This window comes from Ailuropoda melanoleuca, chromosome 4 (assembly GCF_002007445.2).
Source record: "Ailuropoda melanoleuca isolate Jingjing chromosome 4, ASM200744v2, whole genome shotgun sequence".
Taxonomy (NCBI): Eukaryota; Metazoa; Chordata; class Mammalia; order Carnivora; family Ursidae; genus Ailuropoda; species Ailuropoda melanoleuca.
The window spans coordinates 79,058,622-79,077,698 of record NC_048221.1 but is presented as its reverse complement, the minus strand read 5'-3'; the positions used below and the strand labels follow the sequence as shown (position 1 = coordinate 79,077,698).

Below are 19,077 nucleotides of genomic sequence, written 5' to 3'. Positions count from 1 at the left end.
AGAGATGAGAAGAGTGTATAAAAACGGATAGACACAGAACTTAGACAAGAAAATAAGGTAAGAGATAATGAGAGAAATCAAGGAAAAATATGTGGCAAATGGATTCTGGTAGTGGAATCAAAGAGCAAATACTCAAAAGACAAAGAGGATTCATCTCAAGGGCCACCTGGGGTTGACTGGTGGTGGCTGCCTGGGTCTCTATGTTGAGCAGACCAGGACCCATCTCAGTGGAGGGACAGTGCAGTGATCAGTGATGTGCTCCCCAATGTTCTGACCTGAAATGCTTCATAGCCTACTTTCCAAAGTGTGTTTTTAAAAATTTTTTTTTAAGTAATCTCTACAACCGACATGGGACTCAAACTCAAGATCCCAAGATCAAGAGCCACATGCTCCACCGACTGAACCAGCCAGGCATCCCCTGGTAGCCTACTTTTCACATCAATACTTTTTCACAAATTTTAATCATAATATGAGTACTGTTGTAATCTTTTCCACTTAATAACATGAAGAGAATTTGCTTTTATGTCAATGGATCAATCTCTACATCATCTTTTTAAATGTTCCTCAAGTCTTGCATCATATGGGTGGACCCTTTTGTACTTGCAACCTATTGTTGGAAATTCAGGTTATTTCAATTTCAAAAATAAATGTTTATTTGTAAAACTCCTCCTACTAGATTACACTGACCTTGTGATCTGGAAGGCACTGTGAAGTGGTTTAAAGGGATGGGCTGTTGAGCCAGAGCCTGATTCAGTCCTCTGAGAGTCAAATGACTGCTACCTTAGTTCCTAGCTGCACAGTCTTGAAGTTAGCAATCTGTGCCTCAGTGTCTTCATCTGTAGAATGGGGTTAATGATAGTTCTGTTTAGAGATGATATGAAGATGAAAGCACCATGCTTAAGGGCATGGAAAGAATGCAGTAAAGGTTAGCTTGTGTAATGGAAGGAGGTTCATGTCTGTCCACCTCTATCCTCAGTGCCCGGCCCAGGGGCTGACAAGGAGAAGATGCTCAATAAGCCTGTTGAATGAGTGATTTGTACACAAGATCTTAAGTAACAATATTAAAAGGTTACAATCCTAGCAGCAGAGAGAGGACTAAATTGTAGAATTCTGAGCCAAGATATAATAAGTTAACAGGGGGTTTATGTATAAGAATTACTTGGATAATTTATTTCGTTCATTCATTAAGACAAAACCTAAAATATACCATACATTATTGAGTTGATTGTTTCACAATGCTGTTGTCTTAAATATGTGAATGCTTGTTAGAAATAATCATTTTTATTCCTAAACTGCTAATTAACTGCTCACTTTGGCAGCACATGTACTAAAATTGGGACGATACAGAGAAGATTAGTATGGTCCCTGCACAAGGATGACAGGCAAATTCACGAAGCATTCCATATTTTAAAAACTCTTCACAATGTAGGGATAGAGGGTATATACCTCAATATCATAAAAGCCATCTCTGAAAAACCCACAGCAAATATCATTCTGAATGAGGAAAAACAGAGCTTTCCCCCTAAGGTCAGGAACACCACAGGGATGTGCATCATTACCACTGCTGTTCTAGTACTATGTTGAAGTCCTAGTCTCAGCAATCAGACAATATAAAGAAATAAAAGGCATCTGAATTGGCAAAGAAGAAGTCAAACTCTCACTCTTTGCAGATGACATGATACTCTATGTGGAAAACCCAAAAGACACCACCCCAAAATTGCTAGAACTCATATAGGAATTCAGCAAAACGGCAGAAAATAAAATCAATGCACAGAAATCAGTTGCATTTCTATACACCAACCATGAGGCAGAAGATAGAGAAATTAAGGAGTCAATCCCATTTACAATAGCACCCAAAACCATAAGATACCTAGGAATAAGCCTAACCAAAGAGGCAAAGGATCTGTACTCAGAAATCTATAAAAGAAGCTCATGAAAGAAATTGAGGAAGACGCAAAGAAATGGAAAAACGTTCCATGCTCATGGATTGGAAGAACAAATTTTGTTAAAATGTCTATGCTACCTAGAGCAATCTACACATTCAATGCAATCCCTATCAAAATACCATCAACTTTTTTTCAGAACTGGAACAAATAATCCTAAAATTTGTATGGAACCAGAAAAGACCCCAAATAGCCAAAGGAATGTTGAAAAAGAAAACCAAACCTGGTGGCATCACAATTCTGGACTTCAAGCTGTATTACAAAGCTATAATCATCAAGACAGTATGGTACTGGCACAAACACAGATACATTGATCAGTGGAACAGAAAAGAGAACCTAGAAATGGACCCTCAACTCTATGGTCAACTAATCTTTGACCAAGCAGGAAAGAAAAGCCAAAGGAAAAAAGATAGTCTCTTCAACAAATGGTGTTGGGAAGATTGGACAGCCACATGCAGAAGAATGAAACTGGACCATTCTCTTACACCATACACAAAAATAGTCTCAAAATGGATGAAAGACCTAAATGTGAGACAGGAATCCATCAAACCCTAGAGGAGAACACAGGCAGTATCCTCTTCAACCTCAGCTGTAACAACTTCTTGCTACACACATCTCGTCTCCAAAGGCAGGGGAAATAAAGGCAAAAATGAACTACTGGGACTTCATCAAGATAAAAAGCTTTTGCACAGCAAAGGAAACAGTCGACAAAACCAAAAGACAACTGACAGAATGGGAGAAGATATTTGCCAATGACATATTAGATAAAGGGCTAGTATCCAAAATCTATAAAGAACTTCTCAAACTCAACACCCAAAGAACAAAAAACCCAGTCAAGAAATGGGCAGAAGACATGAACAGACATTTCTCCAAAGAAGACATTTACAAATGGCCAACAGACACATGAAAAAACGTTCCACATCATTTGGCATCAGGGAAACACAAATCAAAACCACAATGAGATACCACCTCATACCAGTCAGAATGGCTAAAATTAACAAATCAGAAATTAACAGATGTTGGTGAGGGTGTGGAAAAAGGGGAACCCTCTCACACAGTTAGTGGGAATGCAAGCTGGTGCAGCCACTCTGGAAAACAGTATGGAGGTTCCTCAAAAAATTGATAATAGAGCTATCCTATGATCCAGCAATTATGCTACTGGGTATTTACCCCATACAAATGAAGTGATCTGAAGGGGCACCTGCACCCCAATGTTTATAGCAGCAATGTCCACAATAGCCAAACTATGGAAAGAGCCCAGATGTCCATCAACAGATGAATGGATAAAGAAGATGTGGTATATGTAGACAATGGAATATTACGCAGCCATCAAAAATGAAATTTTGCCATTTACAATGACATGGATGGAACTAGAGGGTACTATGCTAAGCAAAATCAGTCAGAGAAAGATAATTATCATATGATCTCACTCATATGGAATTTAAGAAACAAGGCAGAGGATCATAGGGGAAGAGAGGAAAAAATGAAACAAGATGAAACCAGAGAAGGAGACAAACCATAAGAAACTCTTAACTCATAGGAAACAAACTGATGGTTGATGGAAGGGAGGGGTGTGGATGATGGGGTACTGGGTGAAGGACATTGGGGAGGGTATGTGTTGTAATGAGCACTGGGTATTATATAAGACTTATGAATCACAGACCTATACCCTTGAAACAAATAATACATTATATGTTAATTAATTGAATTTAAAGAAAAAAATAATAGCAAAACAAGCAAAACAAAACAAAAACCAGTAATACCTTCTTGTCAAAACAATCTGTCTTACAGGATACAAGTATAGGAAGCAGAAAGTGAAAGCTCTCCCCTTCCCACCACCCAGCCCCACTCTTAGATGTTGCCACCCTTTGAGGTACAGCCTTTGACCCCATTCCTGTGCATATACAAATACAAGTATATACAAAACTCGATGTGCATATACCCATACGAAGAATCATCATCACTTGATTTGAGGTCTCAAAATGGTGCTCTACTTTCATATTAAAAACAAAACAAAACCAGCTTCTAAGTGATTGCTATCAGAAAACACTGTCACCAGTCTGGTGTTTTTATTTGCTGAAGTTTGTTTCCAGTGGTGTGTATGCCTGCGAGTGACCAACTCAGTAGTGTTGTTTAATCACTTAAAAACAAGTCAAATGGTTTTGTTCTGTTAATAAGGAAGTGCTTTTACTTAAACATTCATAGGAGTATATGGGGTGGAGGTGGGGGGTGTGGAGACACAAGAGCAGAACTAAGACCAACTCAGGGAGAATCATGCTCTGGTTCAGAATTAATTTCCAGGATCTTGAAAATGAACCACAAACGGGGTGATCTGCCTACCACGGAGCCAAGTAAAGGCTGGAGCAGGCGGAGGACACAAAAGAGGACTGTGAACCAGTTTGGGAATTGCTAAAATTCCCAACACTAAAATTCCTAGCGCGAACACTGATTTTTAGTTTCCTATCATCCCTGATAGGATTCACTAGTCGTTTATGGTTGGGGTTGTATTTAAAGCCCCTGATCCCCACCGCCAACAGACAGGGGAGTGTAACTCATCTTGGGACACAGTGTAGAATACAGTTACATTCTAAAGGAATCTGTGAAGGATTCGGAAAACTTGGATATTCTTCTCAATTTTCCATAAGAGATTTTGATTTACTATGTAAGTCAAATTTTGGAGGCAAAAATACTTAACAAAAATTTAATTTCCAAGGGAACTGGGGTCTCCCACGTAATGAATTACGAATAAAGCCACATGAAATGAATAGCAACAGTCACTTCAGCTCCTTTGTGGAAGGAGATAGGATATAAATAAGTAAACATATAAATGAAAAAATAGTAATGAAGTTAGCTAATTATGTTGCTTGCTTCTGTTATAACTCCTTCATTCTAAAGAAGGAAATAATTAGTGGGTAGGGTACAATTACTATTTTTATAACTATTTCTTGTTCAGACATATGTAACTGAATTCATGTAACGGGGAAAAAGTGGAACTCGGTAAAGCATTTTCTATAATCCTCTGGGTTCTCTGTCACTTAAATCTGTATTTAACTCCTTAGGAAATGGTCACACAGTCAAGGTCTCCTTCCTGGTGCTCTCACTGGGAGTTAAGCTACTGTCATTTAAAAGGATATGGTTCCTATTTTGTCTTTTTCATTTTATGTCATGATATCAGAGCCTAGAACCAACTTCCACATCACAAGAAGTTGAGCACCCAGAATTCACCTAACTCTAGCTTGGGTGACTCCTGTCACATGATGTCTTTAATCTAGTTCCAAGAAGATGGAGAATCTTAACCAACTGAAGTTGGTCTGGTCCCCAAACTCAACCCATCCTCACCTTTCCTGGGCATTATTAGGCTAATCGTGTGTACCCCTCAGCCTACTGATTAAGACACTGGTATCCACAGACCATCCATGGACGGTACCCTGGACATGTGTGCTATAGTAGCAAGCCTGATTTACTTTGTACGTGGTGCTTCCTTTGATGAACTGAATTAAATAAGTTACCTGGATATGATTTAGCAATCCCATTCCTGGGTATTTCTCCAAAAGAATTGAAATAGAGACCTCAAAGAGACATTAGCACTCCCACCTTCATTGCAGCACTATCCACAGTAGTCAAGATATGCAAACAACCAAATGTCTGTTGACAGATAAATGGATGAAGGAAGAGGAACGAATAGGTGAAGAAAATGTGGTATATACACATGATGGAATATTATTCAGCCTTAAAAAAGAAGGATAAACCTTGGGTACATTATACTAAGTGAAATACATCAGTCACAGACTAATATTGCACCATTCCACTTATATGAGGTACCTAAAATATGGCTAAATTCACAGAATCAAAAAGTAGCATGATAATTGTTAGGATCTGAAGGGAGGAGGAAATGGAGAGTTGCCGATCAGTTGCCATAAAATTTCAATTAAGCAAGATGAGTGCATTCTAGTGATCTGCTGTATAACATGGTACCCATCACCAACAATACTGAACGTATGAATGAATGAATATGAACATAGCTGTAAAGTTAAGAGGGTAGCTCTCATGTTAAGTGTTCTTACACACACAAAAGTTATCTGGAATCCAAAGCATCAGGATATATCCAGTTGTCAGGAGAAGGGACGTGTGCCCCGATTTCTGAGCTGCAGTGACAAGATTAATCATAACTAGATTCTAATACTAAGTCACCATGACAGAGACTAATCATGCCCTGAGTCAAGGTAATAAACTGGAGCTGATAACACAGAGGGTAATCAACTTTAGGATAATGCTCTGCTATTTTCAAAACGTTTTTGATTATGTTATTTCATTTAAACCTCCAACATCTCTTTCAGGAAGATATTATTTCCATTTACATAATGAGGAGACCTGGCTCATAGAGATAAATTCCTCTCCCTCTTGATGATGTCTCCTTTTCCACTTGAGTTTTAAATACTTCCCCCATATGATCCTGACACCTGGTAGATTCCCTTCCAACAATTAATAAATCAATAATGCTAAGCATTTAATGGAACATAAACATAATTTCCAGTTACCATCTCATTTCTCTGTTTTTCTCTCAATTTTCTCTTTTGTGTCTTATGAGTAAAATCTGTTCAATGCCTCTTCCCTACTCATTAACTCTTCAACCCATCGAAACTGGCTTTAAGTCTACCCCTCCACTAAAGCTGCTCTCAGCCAGGTGATCAGAGACCTTCTTTTCACGAAATCAAAAGCATCACACATTTTTGTTGTTTTCTTACTTGACTTTTCTCCTCCTCTCAGCCCTAGGCCTCTGGGACACCCTGCTTTTTCCTCCTCCCACATCTCCAAGTGATCCTTCTGAGGGAGAGTTGCTCTTACTTTGTTAAATCCTTACTTCTGATCTTTAGGCTTCTGCTCCTCGTCCTTTGTTTTCAATCTCCATCTACTCTTTGAATGATTTCCTCTAAACTCAGATTTAATACAAAAGCTCCAGATTCATATACTCCTCTGCCTATTGAGTGTCTTCACTTGATTGTACCATATCTACCATCACCCACGCCTCCCTTACCCAAAGTGCTCTTCCTCCCACATTCTGAAACTTGACAGAACCCGGGGAGCCATAGACTCTCAGCATCCCTGCATAGTCAATCAGCCAAGTCCTGTTGATTCTAGCAGTCTTTCATCTCTCCTGTCCATTTTTATTCCCCTTGACTTACATCAGCCTTTTCTCTACTTGCAGGAATACAGGTCAAGATTGGCTCTGAGGCTTGGGACCATTACTTAGCAGGTGCAGTGAAAAGATTTGAGATTTGTTACCTTCCTATTACAGTGTTCGGATCTGTACCACTCCTATTGCTGGGAGATTAGGGGCGGGGAGGAACTTGCTCAGGAACAGAAAATTATAAACCACAACGTTTGTGTTGCATCTTTATAGTAGTTGAAATTTATCTTCAAATAGCCACAAAAGATGAGGTGTCAAATGCAAACCAATGAACAAATAGTTATTAGAGATTTATTCTGTCACCTGTGCTGGGTATCTGGGTTACGAAGACAAGTAAGGGCATGGTTTCTATACCCAAAAATTCACCATCTAGTGGGAAGAGCAAATGATTAGAATTCAGCATGATGAATGGAATAACCAAGGACTGTGTGAAGCATTGTAGAGCACAGGACAGCTTTCTTTCTTCCCTATTGCAGTAAGCACATAACGTGGCGGAGGAGGGAGTGACATCCTGCCTGAGGAGGAAGAGTAGGGCTTCCAGAAGATGTGAAAACTGCTGTCTCTCACAGAAACCTTAAGGGACTAGAGCTCTGCATCCTGACAGCGGGGATCTGGGGAATTCAGCCAGCTGTTTTCTAAAGTTACACAACCCAGGTGATTCCCAATCTCTACATCTCTAAAATCAAAGACTGGTTTGAATCAGAGGTTGGCAAATATTTTCTATAAAGGGCCAGATAGTAAACGTTTCAGGCTTTGTGGCCCATACAGTCTGTCACAACTCCTCAACTCTGCTCTTGTCATGCAAAAGCAGCCATAGACAATACATTAACAGATGGGCCTGGCTGCATTCCAATGCAACTTGATTTACAAAAACAGGCAGGATTTGGCCTGTGGGATGTAGTTTGCCTAGGCTTTGTCTCAATGACCTCGAAGATGCCTTCTAAATTTACCATTCTCTTGGTTCATGAAATGGTAGTTCTCAAAAACGTGATATACTTGATATTTTTAAAATATACTTTTGTTGTGGCTGGTGAGCTTGGGAAGCTTAAATCAAACTAAAATAAGATTAAAAATAAGATTTGGGGTTTGATTTCTTGTGGGTCAATTAGCTTCTCTGTTCCATGACCACAAACCACACTGGGAACTTGAACAGATTCCTGGTCCTGCCTACAGTCAGGGAGAGCCATGTGACCAGGCAAACCCCAGCCTTCCCTGCTTCTACGAACAAGCCCCCCCACGTGCTCCCCTAAGGATGGCCCAGCAGCATCCCCTCCTCTTTACACGTATGACAGCGCCACTGAGTCCATTTCAAAAGAGCAACTTATTTTCCAGAAAAGTTATCAATGTAAAAGCTGGCTTTGGGAATCTACAGATCAATAGAAATGTCTCATCACCTCTTCATTAAACCAAATTGGTTTTTATGGCTACTAAACAAAAGAAGGGTACAAAAGCATGCTGGTAGGTGCAGAAACTAAAGGACAGTCAGCAAACGACGTGGCATGGATGCCAGCAGTCCTCCCTGCCTCCTCCCTTTCCTTTGGTAGACATTACTAATTAATTCTAGCACTTTTCCCCACAGAGCCTGGATATGTTCCCATAATTCTTCCAAACACACTTAACCAGGAAGCTACCCCAAGGTGACTGGCATCACCATGCTAGATTAAGTCTGTTGTCCTATTGCAACAGTTAGGCCTTATTTTTCCTATCATCTTCCCTTCTTACCACCACATTACTCTTGTTAAAAAAAGATATAAAAATAAAAAAAAAGATGGGCATACAACATTGAAAATAGCAGCTCTAAAATGCAACAATACAAAATTAAAAGCTGTAAAATGTGCATACCAGTTGGGTACTTGGGGCTTCATTATATCATTCTTTCTAGTTTTTGAGTGTGTTGGAACGTATGTATATAAAAAATTTTTTAAGTGTTTAATGAAGATAAAAATATGGTAGTTGGTAAGTGATATATTTATTACATAAAAATAAAATCTAAATTCAATAATAGTACAGAACTGAGATACTTTAATATTGCCTTATTGTAGAAAGTTTTGTGCCTGTGATTGTTTAGCGTATGAAATTACAAAACAAATTCTACTATTGAAACCGTTTTACTAGTTTCTTAACAGGCATACTAAAGGATTTATTCAAGCTCCTAAATGCATGAAATATTTCTGGAAAAATAAATGGAAACCACCCTAAGTAGCTCCTTCCCAGGAGGAAGAACGGAGCCTTACTCTTCACTGAAGAGTAATCCTTTTGAAATTTTGTACATCCTGCACCTAGTGCCTAATTAGATAAATAAAATGTGACTCCAGGATTCCACTCCTAAAAACTTATCATAAGGTAATAATTGAGAACTAGGTAAAGATTTAACTCAAGAATGTTCACTTATACAGCAAGAAAATATTTCAAGCAATTTAAGTATCTAATAATTAGGAATTGGTTAAATAAATTACTATATTTTCATATAAAGGAATATACAAGATGAATTTTTACTTATAAAGATGTTTGTAATATGGTGTTAAGTTTTTTAAAAGCAAGTTACACAACCAGATGTATAGTATGACCTTAGTTTTATAAGAAAATATATATGGACAGAAAAATATTTGCAAGATGTGGGACGTCTGGTGGCTCAGTCAGTTAAATGTCTGCTTTCAGCTCAGGTCATGATCCCAGGGTCCTGGGATCGAGTCCTGCATCAGGCTCCTTGCTCAGCAGAGAGCCTGCTTTTCCCTTTGCCTGCTGCTCCCCCTGCTCGTGTGCTCTCAAATAAATAAATAAAATCTTAAAAAAAAAAAAGACATACATCAAAGTAATAATAGTAATCATCTCCTAAAATCTGGATGGTTTCCTTTCTTTCCTTTTTTTTTTGTTTACTGTCAAATTTCTCCAATAAATATTAATTTTAAATAAAAATTATTGAGAAAATGCCTAAGGAAATAAAAATAATTTTTCTCTTCTCTTCCTGTGTGAAAGAGCAGTCTGAACACAGAAATATAAAATTTGGCTTTTGTGATCGAAGTCAAAGTCATTACAAAAAATGCTGAAATTTTATAGACAATGTCTCTCACAGGGGGGTAGTGACATCCAGAGTTAGAGACTACCTAATATTTTACCAATGATATCAAGTCTTTTCAAGATTGAGTAACTTCAACACGGTTATGTCAGGAATGATTTTCCCCATGTGAAAAATGCATTTTGTAATCTTGAAAACTGTTACACTGACATATATAGAATCTGTAATTAACAATGGAGGATGGTGGCTGAAATACCAGACATTCTGAGTGGGAGACTCCTATGGATTAAAACAGGTTATTGTGGCCATGGCTGGATGGTGAAGGGTCTTGTACAGCGTGCTAGGGATTTAGACTTTTTCTATAGACACAGACCGCGGTGTATTTCAGGATGCAAACTCAAGATGCTCACAGAGGGAGTAAAAATTAAAAACAGAGTGCACCTGGGGCATTTTTAATTGCAATTTCTTTAACCTCCTCTACAAGGATAGAAAGGGCACACTAAAAGTTATTTGTTTCAGAAAAAAATACGTGATATATAAACGTAAAACCCATAGCAATTATTATGTACACAATTAAAATACATATAGTTACGGATATGCTTAATGTTGCATTTTATTGTTTGACTATTAATAAGAAATTAAATTGGAACTTACTTTGCCTTTCAAATGCTCTACACTAGGCAAATCAAGGACAGCTTAGATGTTCATTATAAATCAATACATGCTGACATCCCAGTTCACCTAAGTGGAACTCACTTAAGTTAGATTCTACTATCTGCTTTATCACTTCTCAGAGATTAATATTCCTTAGAAAGAGGGAGTGTTAAATATGAAGCCAGTCCCCACTCTGAGAGCTATCAGTTTCTCCCCGTGAGATCCAGAGCTATCAGTTTCTCCCCGTGAGATCCTTGGGAAGCACATTCCTGAGGTTGCCAAAACAAAGTACTAGAAAATTTCCCCATTTCATCTTATTCCAAGATTTGAGGGAAAATGTTAATTAAAAAGGGGGGGGGTGTTTCTTTCCTCATCTAATACCAGAAGCTAGAAATACTCAAGCAGTACTTGTTTCCTTTCAAAATTAAAAACTGTGGAAAACCTGAGATTTTCACCTCTCCCCAGTAGTCCCGCAGAGCTAATGCTCGGGCTCGTGGGTAGGAGAGACAGTGAGGCACAAGACAGAGGAACAGGTGCAAGGAGGCAGACGTGACTAGAAAGGGGTACTTGGATTTAGGTTGACATCATTCGGGCTCTCTCTTAGAGAATTTATGGCTTCCTACAACTTAAGGGCTTCCGTGAACTTTAACTTGAATAAATACAGAGGGGCAGCCCCATTATAGTCAGCCAGTGGAGCATTTGAACTCAAGGTGAGAATAAATTTTATTGGAGCAGTTATTAAGACCCAGGTTCTTTAGGTGAGAAGGTCCTTGTCGTCTTCCTTCATACCTCACCTTGCCCAGAATTGTCAAATACCACTGGGAAGCCTGAAACACAGTCTAGAGCCTTCAGGACCACCTCAGCTCAGGTTGCCATGGCATTTTCTACAGCGGAGCCTTGTGCCTTCCCTTTCAGACCAAAATAACACTGGGAATGTAAAAAATACCTACACTATGAGTAAGTGATTACTGAAATTTTGTTAACACGATGTTTACCATTTCCTCTTCTGGGACAATAAAGCTAACACTATTACAAAGTGTTAAACAAAACAAAACTACCACCAAATCCTGAAAGAAAAGACCTCTGTGACTTTATTGCCTGTTTCTCAGGTTGCAATTGAATGCAGATATTTTGGATAATAAGGGATAAGGTATGGTTAAGCGTCTGCCTTCGGGCTCAGGTCATGATCTCCAGGTCTGGGACTGAGCCCCACGTCAGGCTCCCAGCTCAGCAAGGAGTCTGCTTCTCTCTCTCCCTCCACCTCTCCTCCTGCTCATGCGTTCTATCTCTCAAATGAATTTTAAAAATCTTTTTTAAAAATACATAAAGGATAAGGAAAGCACCTCGTTGGTCTAACCGGGGCAGCACCCACCTGCTGCTGTGCTTCTCATCCTTCTCCTTTATAACCGTATTAGTCAAGCTCTTCTTGCTTTATGTAATATTTTCTTTTCCTACAAATACTGTGGCTCATTAAAAAGCAGTTTGACTCATTATGGCTTTTCCTCCCTAGGTTTCTTTTATGAAAACTCAGTTAAAAATTGCTTGACGTGCTAAGTAATTTTCAACAAAAATGTTTAATTTCCCCCAGATAGGTCTTTTAGTTTCAGAGAATAATAATTGTATTGTCTCGTTATGATGCTGGTCTTTGTGAAGCTTGGGCGACAAAGCCAGCCACTTGTGCATGCTGCAAATTCCTGTTTTTATTCCAAAAATAACCTTTGTTAACTAGTGGCCGTGCAGGTCTTCCCTCCCTACCCTCTTTGGCTGGGGGTGGCGGAAAGAGCAGGAGGGTTGTTGGGATATCTGCTCAGGTTTTGGTCATAAAGGTATAGAAATGTTAACTAGTGACTTCAGTGAGATTTTAAGTTTAAAATGAGTAAATACAAAATCCATAGATGCTACACCTCCTGAGGGCTGTGTATCTTCATTTGGATTTGGGGGGCATAGAAAGAGAATATTAAATAATGCAGAAGTGATTGAATTCTATCTTCTGAGGGTGCATTGAACACATTGTGTGTTTCAATTATAGACAAGAACTTAAGACGTAGTAGTTCCTAGCGCATGCCCAAATGGAGATGTTAAGGCATTCTCCCCGTAATTTGTCATTTGTTCAAGACTGGGTTTACATAGGCTTTAGTTTCGTTAACTCTGAAGAGTCAGTTTTTTCGTATTGTCATACTGTCGCTGTCACAGCAGCACTAAGGTAGTAAGAGCCCAGACAGCTTTATTAGAGAAAAGTCTACCTGCCACAGCTTCCACCTTGAGCCTTCCTAGGTCTCCTATGTCCCTAAGCTCCATTCTTTCTTTTCACATGAAAACAAGCTGACCTTTGCTAAGTAAGCATCTTCCCGTGAAAAGGCTCATGACCAATGCAGTCTTTATAAAAGACTCCACAGTTGAAATATGAAATATCTTAGGGGTCCCTTGTGTCCTAGCATTGCAAATGTCTTGTGAGAAAAGCGCTATTTCCTTTGACTGACTGATCATTCATTCATTCTATATCAATATTCACTGAATGTTTGTTATGTGCAAAGCAAAAGGAGTGATTCGAGATTGGGGAAAGTACAGTCTCTGGGAAATTTGCAGTCTTGAAATACGTAATGTGTATTTAATAACGGAGTTGTTGTCCAGACTGTCAAAACTGGACCATTTATGGGACTCTTCTTTTGGGACAGATGAGGAAATCACAGAGAGGTGAGATGAATGGCCCGAACCATATCACTGGTGTAGACGTCACTGCGAGAATGGAGAAACCACTGGCTATCCAGCAAGCCACTTACTCCATCACTATTTATAGGATTTGGGACAAATTTCTTAACACACTGAGCTAAGGCAGACCTCAAAGGGCTGACGTGGTTGGAAGACTGATGAGAAGGGGAACACAGACTTCCTTCAGGACAGTTTCACACAGCCTTCCTGTGACCCAGAGGCAGGAAGTGCAAAGTGCATATACAAGATAAGGAGGAAAGTGAGCTAATGCAGCTTCCCCATGCCTCCCACCTTCCTCACAGACGCTTGGCTGAAGTTCACTGGTCAATGAAGCCCCCAGGGAGTGATGAACCCGCCAGGTCACAAACTCCAGGCTGCAGGCCCACAGACTACCACAGTTGGGCACTTGGGTGTTCCATTTCTTCCTGCTTCTTTGGGCCTTGCATGGCCCAGCCCTGGCCTACTAGACTTGCTCAACTTTACTTACCTCACTTATGGTATTTAGTGGTATTTATATATACTCTGTAGGCTTCTTCTAAGCCTTAGGCAAAATGGCCTATGTCAAGTGCCTAGTGGGGTGCCTCACCCAGACAAGGTGCTTCATAGATGGCTTTCTCAGTTGGGGATATGAAAATCGGATTCAAATTTCCTGATGCCCCAGCCTGATGATCTTTTCAATATGCAAGTAGTGGCAACTCCACATAGTAGGTACTCAGTATCAATGGAACGTGATGTTTTAAAGGGTGACTACAGGTCTAGAAATCCTAAGAATCTGTTTAAATTTATTAGCTTATATGCGTTTATCAAAGTGACTGGCTTTATAAGGAAGTTACCATAACTAGGAGCTCTTCTTATGATAAGTACCAGCTCAATAATATAATAAAAAGGGAAGAAATTCTATTCAAAATAGCAAAGTGAAACAAAACAAACAGGAAGGAGGATAAACTTAGAATTGTCTATAATATTTATAGAGAAAATTACAAAGAATTTTATGAGTGTATGAAGAAAACTTCAAAGCTATATTGGAATAAATCAAACAAGATGAAGAAGTTGAGATATATACTGTGTTATCATACAGGAAAGCAAATTTCAGCAAGTACAGTTATTTACTATTTGTTAAATATTAAAGTTCCATACTAACAAAGAAACCATGAGTATAACACTGATCTACTTCCTAGAAAGTCCTAAAACAGAACATATTAATTATTAAAATAAGGGGCGCCTGAGTGGCTCAGTCGGTTAAGCATCTGACTCTTGGTGTCAGCTCAGGTCATGATCTCAGGGTCGTGGGATGGAGTTCCAGGTCAGGAGGGAATCTGCTGGAGATCCTGTCCCTCTGCCCTTCCCCATCTTGTACTCTCTCTCTCTCTCTCAAATAAATAAATCTTTAAAAATAAATAATAAATAATCAAGATAGTGTGGAACAGAATTTACAGGTATCATAAAATTAGGGGAAATAATAATTATTTAAGAATTGCCTAACTAGGGATGTCTAGGTGGCTCAGTTGGTTAAGCGTCTGCCTTCAGGTTGGGTCAAGATCTCAGGGTCCTGGGATCGAGCCCCGCATTGGGCTCCTTGCTCAGTGGGGAGCCTGCTTCTCCCTCTGCTTGTGCTCTTGTTCTCTCTCTCTTCCTCTGGAAATAAATAAATAAAATCTTCAAAAAAAATTGCCTAACTAAACTTTAATAATTCCCAGGATAACTGGCTAACAAACACAAAACAAAACATGATTTGGATCAGCTTTCATACCACATTACCAGAGTAAGCCCCTACTGGATTAAAGAGTTAAATATTTGCTTTAACTCTTAGCAAAGTGAGGAGAAATAAAGGATCAAATGTTTATGAAATCTTTAGAGGGATAGGATCTCTGAAAAGCTTATAGCAATAATGGAAATCATAAAGGAAAAAAATAAATGCTCCAAAAAACCAAGCAAGAAAATGACTGTAACATAAAAAATAATGAAGTTTAAAAAAACAAAACTGGGGAACATTTGTATTGATTATGATTTTAAAAAATTGGTATATATAATATATATAGAATTTATTCAAACCTTCAAAAATATTAAAACCTCAAGAGATAAATGGTCAACAGATGTAAACATACAATTCACTTGTGAAGAAATGTGAATTATATATAAGTATATAATAAAATATATAATATACACTCAAATATATATTTGCATTATATTTATATTATATATTACTAATGCTCTTAGAAGGATATTTATATAACAGCAAAAACTGGAAACAAGCAAAATGCCCAATATAACTGTACTATATCAACTCAATAGACTATTATAGGCATTAGAATTAGAATTATAAAAACTGGAAAAATTTGTTCTTATTTAATGGTGGAGGGGATCCCAGTAATAACTCTACTTACTGTGTATATTTGAAGATGACAAGAATGAAAGTCACTATTGACATGGAATAGTGGCATCATGGATAATATTTTTTCTGTATACAAATCTGGGGAGGAAGGAGGAACCAGCTATCCTAGTAGTTGGGCAATACCAGTTGTTGAACATAATGGACTCTAACACCTATGGTATTTTTCAACACCTATGTATTTTATTTTTTTTTTAATTTTATTTATTTACTTGAGACAGAGAGAGAGAGCACGAGCAGGCAGAGGAGCAGAGAGAGAGGGAAAAGCAGACTCCCTGCTGAGCAGGGAGCCCAATGTGGGACTTGATCCCAGGACCCCGAGATCATGACCTGAATTGAAGGCAGATGCTTAACCAACTGAGACACCCAGGCACCCCAACACCTATGGTATTTTAGATGAAAGTAAAGAGTTGGAAGAAAATAGGAATATCAGCGTCAAATGGTAAGTTATTAGCTTTCCTAGAGAAAGGATCTTTCACTGTGCCAGAACCTTACATAGACTACTCATGTTTCCAAAAGGCACTGGAGAGCACACCTTGAGAAACAAGTGTATGCGATTTTTGCCACACATTTGTCTATGGAGCCTTGTTCTGAGCTGTTGGTATCCTGTTTGTCTTCCCCCTTCCTGATGCTTTATTTTTACCATAATACTTGTTTTAAAAGTTTGCCTGAATTTAGACAAATGTCTTCATCTTTTACATGTGGATTTACTTCTTACAACTCCTAATACATTTTGATTTCTTTTTATGGTCCTTCATCTTTACCGCATTCCGTAGAACCCTCAGACATTATTTAGATTAGGAGTTAATAACCAGGAATAACAGACATGGGTTTGAATTCTGACTCAGTTGTGTGACTTTGAGCAAACTGCTTATTTTTAATCTTTGGATCCCTTCATTTATGAGATGGAAATAATAATACTCCATTGGGTGGGTAATTGTGAGGTTTAAACTAAAGGAGATAATTCATGTAATGTACTTGGTGTGGTATCTACTTCTAACATTAAACTCTCAAATAATGACATATGAATACACTACTTGAAATTCTATTCAAAATTTCAACTACTAAGAAAAAAAGAAAAGCTCACAACCTTAAAACGGTCCTTCTATTTCTTCCAATATATTTGGTAGACCACATCTCCTATGGAGAGTCATGGCTTTTTTTTTTTTTTTAAAGATTTTATTTATTTATTTGACAGAGAGAGATACAGCCAGCAAGACAGGCAACACAAACAGGGGGAGTGGGAGAAGCAGCAGGCTCCCAGCAGAGGAGCCTGATGTGGGGCTCGATCCCAGAATGCCAGGATCACGCCCTGACGCTTAACAACTGCCCCATCCAGGCACCCCAGGAGAGTCATGGCTTAATGAAAAAGAGAACTTTCCATATTTTTCCGTCCTGTCTTTGCCCTTTTTTAAAAAATATTTTATTTATTTGAGAGAGAGAGAGAGAGTGTGTGTGTGTGTGTGTGTGTGTGTGCATGCATGAGCACAAGTGGGGGGGTGCAGAGGGAGAGGGACAAGCAGACTCCCCGCTGATTGCTGATGGGGAGCCCAATGTGGGGCTAATACCAGGACCCTGAGATCATGTCCTGAGCCAAAGTCAGATGCCTAACCAACTGAGCCACCCAGGCACCCCCTGTCTTTGTCTTTTTAAAGTTGCCCTGATTTATTTCTAAGATGGAATCGTGTATAAATAAATAGATATGCCAAGAACCCTTAATTCCAACATCCAAATAAAAATTTTCATTTACTAAAACTGGAGAAAAGACAGAGGAAAATGCGTCTGTTCAATCCACCTGGTTTCACCTAGTGAAGGCTGCAGAATGATCGAAATCAAAACACGTAACTGTGTGATGGAGTTCATATTGAAACTTTTGAAAATAAAAATGCATCTCAGTCTCACTCACCTGATAATCTTGCTTTCTACTTAAATGTTGTGGCTGGGCTCAGAAGAACTATGGCTGGCAGCAAATCTAGGCTTTGTGTCTTCGGCACCGTCAGTGACTAGCGTAGGTTTTCTGGATGTGTGGTTTCTAAATGCTCCTTGAAATCGGTAAGTGTAATATGAGCATTCCTTGGATCTTATTTGAATTTATTTGAATTTCAACAGCTACCAACAGATGTGCTTAGAAGGAATAGGCCCCATTTCCCAAATAGCACAGTATTTCAAATCTATTTTAGATGCTGAAATGAGAGCCCATTCCAGGAAGACAGTTCTCAACTTTTCTCCCAGCTGCAGAAATACCTGCTCTTGTTGCCCCCGACCTACACCAGGGGAAGCCACTTGAAAAGATGTTCTTTTGCCAACAATCATTTTATCATTGTAACCCACAAATGGAAAAATAAACTGTTGGCTCCTTTTCAGAAAACCTATTCTCACATTGCCCAGAAGCAGGCAGATAAATAAAACCATAGAGTTCTTTTCATTCCCTTCTCATTTTCCAAAACGAACTTGTTATTTTTGTTATCTTGGTGGGCTCAACAAATGGGGTTTACCTACCAACAGTTAAGTCATATTAACCTTTTTCAAGGTAAGTGATTTTATCCAAGGTTCTAAGACTATCCCTCTCCCCCATTCCTTAGGACTTAACTCCATCAGTTTTCATACTCACCTAAACCGATTTGCTCTCCCTCCCCCTTTTCCCACCTCTCACTTTAGCAAATACAAGTCCTTCTCATTGGACAATCGAAACGTCTCACCCAAATTTTTCTCTACCCATTGCCCCATCTTATTTCTTCCCTTCACAACCAAGCTTCCAGCTAATAAATCCCTCCCAGGTCAAGTGGAAACTCTAGGACTTTGCTTTCAGACATAATAACAACTTTATTAGGTGCCTCTCTATGTCAGGGAGTCTTATAGGCCTTAGAATTAATTAATTAATTAAATTTGATAGGAGCAGAGGGGTGGGGGAGGGACAGGAGGAGAATTAGAGAATCTCAAGCAGGCTCCATGCCCAGCACGGAGCCTGAGATCATGACCTGAGCCAATAGGGGGCTCAATTTCACAACCCTGAGATCATGACCTGAGCCGAAATCAAGTCAGACACTCAACCCACTGAGCTACCCAAGCGCCCCCAATTTTTCTTCTTGATTACCAAATACGTGAATAATTCTTTTTTTTTTTTTTAATTTTATTTTATTATATTGTGTTAATCACCATACAGTACATCCCCAGATTC

General features: G+C 38.9%; 1 protein-coding gene and 1 non-coding gene across 2 annotated transcripts in view; one reads left to right on the top strand and one right to left on the bottom strand.

Moving 5' to 3' along the window:
* ACYP2 (acylphosphatase 2) overlaps positions 1-19,077 on the bottom strand; it is a 150,864-nt gene that overhangs the window by 17,621 nt on the left and 114,166 nt on the right. The gene's annotated exons all lie outside the window — the stretch shown is intronic.
* Positions 1,304-1,410, top strand: LOC117802168. The gene has a single exon (XR_004625209.1). It is a non-coding gene; the product is annotated as a U6 spliceosomal RNA (small nuclear RNA).